The 2,500-nt window shown below is 61.3% G+C and overlaps 2 non-coding genes across 2 annotated transcripts in view; both read right to left on the bottom strand.

Annotated features, from left to right (window-relative positions):
- LOC142723926 (28S ribosomal RNA) overlaps positions 1-369 on the bottom strand; it is a 4,301-nt gene extending 3,932 nt beyond the window's left edge. Inside the window, exon 1 of the ribosomal RNA XR_012875786.1 lies at positions 1-369. This exon is cut by the window's left edge and continues 3,932 nt beyond it. This is a non-coding gene — a ribosomal RNA (28S ribosomal RNA).
- Positions 370-924: 555 nt separating this feature from the next.
- On the bottom strand, positions 925-1,078 carry LOC142717739 (5.8S ribosomal RNA). Its single transcript, XR_012872107.1, has one exon. It is a non-coding gene; the product is annotated as a 5.8S ribosomal RNA (ribosomal RNA).
- Between the last annotated feature and the right edge of the window lie 1,422 nt (positions 1,079-2,500).

Below are 2,500 nucleotides of genomic sequence, written 5' to 3'. Positions count from 1 at the left end.
TTACGGTACTTGTCCGCTATCGGTCTCGCGCCAGTATTTAGCCTTAGATGGAGTTTACCACCCGCTTTGGGCTGCATTCACAAACAACCCGACTCCGGGGAGACCGGGTCCCGCCGCGCCGGGGGCCGCTACCGGCCTAACACCGTCCGCGGGCTGGGCCTCGATCAGAAGGACTTGGGCCCCCGAGCGACGTCGGGGTGGTCCGGTCTCCCTTACGCCACATTTCCCACGCCCGCCGGGCGAGCGGGGATTCGGCGCTGGGCTCTTCCCTCTTCACTCGCCGTTACTGAGGGAATCCTGGTTAGTTTCTTTTCCTCCGCTTAGTAATATGCTTAAATTCAGCGGGTCGCCACGTCTGATCTGAGGTCTGAGTCGAGGGGTTTTGCGGGTGTGGAGGAGGAGATGGAGGAGCACATGGATCGATGGAGGTACTGAGCGGGGCAGAGAGGCGAACTTTCCCTGGGGAAGGCTCTGTCCCTCTCCCGCGCAACAACAGCCGCCGCTTTGCTCACTCTCGCTCGCTCTCTCGCACCGCAGTAAACTTGTGCTCCCCTTTGTCTTCCAGGACGCACGACAAGCCAACCACCCTCACCGCAACCTCCGCATCGTCGGCAGCCCTGTGCTTCGCCACAGACAGCCTTCGCGGGTCGCGCGGGTGGAGAGTCCGACGGCGCGGGGGCCTGGAAGGGCTTCGGGAGAGTCTGAACTTAGGGGGACGTAGGACAGGGTGGGGGAGAGGAAAAGTGTCGGCCGAAAAGGGAGAAGGGCAGGGGGAACGAGATTGCCGGCGGCGGGCCGATGCTTCTCTCTGAACCCCCCTCGCTACAGCCCGATCGTCCCCTTGGCTTTCACCGCCAAACCCCCTCCGTAAAGCCTGCGACAAGCCCCAGCAGCGCCGCGCACGGGCGGCGATCGACGGAGGAGCGACCCTCAGACAGGCGTAGCCCCGGGAGGAACCCGGGGCCGCAAGGTGCGTTCGAAGTGTCGATGATCAATGTGTCCTGCAATTCACACTAATTCTCGCAGCTAGCTGCGTTCTTCATCGACGCGCGAGCCGAGTGATCCACCGCTAAGAGTCGCGTCTGACTCTGGCGAAAGGGTGCCTCGGAAGCCACCCTCTCCGCCCTTCGGGTTTTGTTCAGGCGTTCTCGCTGCTCTCTGCCTGGCAACCATGTCGGCCGGTTATACATTTCAAAGGCTGTGCGCGGCTTTACCTTCGGAGCGTCCCCCCCTCCCGACAGCGCGGGACCCGTCCCCGGTCCACACCTCTTCTCCACCTTGTCTCTCGCCTTCTTGGAGGAGAAGGGAGAGCCAGACCGACAACCCTGGAGAGAGGCGGCCGGAGCGGGTGCCCAGCGCCTGCCGAATGGTGGGGGGGGGTTTATCGTGGCCCTGTTGCCCGGGCGCTCGGCCCCCTCTCGTGAGAGGGGGACTCGAGACTTCTCGACCTACCGCCTCCGCCCGCCCCGCCCCGACAGTGGGGCGCAGAGCCGGTTTCGGCGAGTCGGCAGTCGGAGCAGGGGTCGGCACCCGTGAGGCGTCCGACGATGGGGATCCGGCAGCGGCGCCAGCAGGAGCCTGACGAGCGCTAAGCCGACGACCAGCCCCCGCAGGTCCATCGGCTTAAAACGACACGACTTCTCCCGGCTGGCCCACTCCGAGTACCTCCGCTCGCACGGACCGTCCTCAGCGGGAGCCGCCCTCGTCCTCTGCCCGCCGTAGGGGGGGATCGGGCGGCCTCGAGGCGGAGGATGTTTGGGACGGCTGCGGGGGAACGGCGCGGCGAAGAGCGAGAGGGGAGGTCGGTTTCAGCCCCCGACAGACCTCCGCAACCCGTCACCTCGCTTTGCCGAAACCACCCCGGCCTCGCGCTTCTCCACCCGATGCTGCTGGATAGGGGGGGAAACGGGGAGCGAGCCACCTCCCGGGCGGGAGGCCTCCTCCCCCGCGGCGGCCGACTCTCCACCTTCTCGCGGAGCGACGCACACACCTACACGCAGGCACGGCACGGGTGCTGGGTAGCGGCGCCCTCTCTCTGGCCTTCGGTAGTGGAGTAATAATGATCCTTCCGCAGGATTGACCGTGGATGGAGTGGATATAAGGAGAACCTTCCATGTGGGAATTGTGATCTGCCAATGATGAGATTGAAGGGGTGAAAAACGCGATTGATATATATAATTTTTTTTAAAATCTGCCTTAACTCTACAATTGCTCCAGGAGGAGGAACGTAGTGAAAAAGAGTGAACTTTCAGTCCACCTTGAGTTGCGAGATCAACATAAAGATGAGTATTCAACTCTTTATCTATATTTGCATGGCTATTATATAAGAGGAACTGCTCCTGTTGGTTTCGGACCAAAATTCTAAAGGAAGGAGGAAAAAGCAAAAACTGCAAGTGTGAACTGAGACCAATGGTGTCTGAATAAAAATTTAACGTGGATACCAGCATAGCAGGATTCCGACTCTTCAATGTAGGAGCGTGCTCCATTGCTTAGATTTGCT

Source organism: Rhinoderma darwinii, chromosome 1, assembly GCF_050947455.1.
Source record: "Rhinoderma darwinii isolate aRhiDar2 chromosome 1, aRhiDar2.hap1, whole genome shotgun sequence".
NCBI classification, from domain to species: domain Eukaryota; kingdom Metazoa; phylum Chordata; class Amphibia; order Anura; family Rhinodermatidae; genus Rhinoderma; species Rhinoderma darwinii.
The sequence above is the reverse complement of the archived record's forward strand: the minus strand, read 5'-3'. Positions and strand labels throughout refer to the sequence as shown.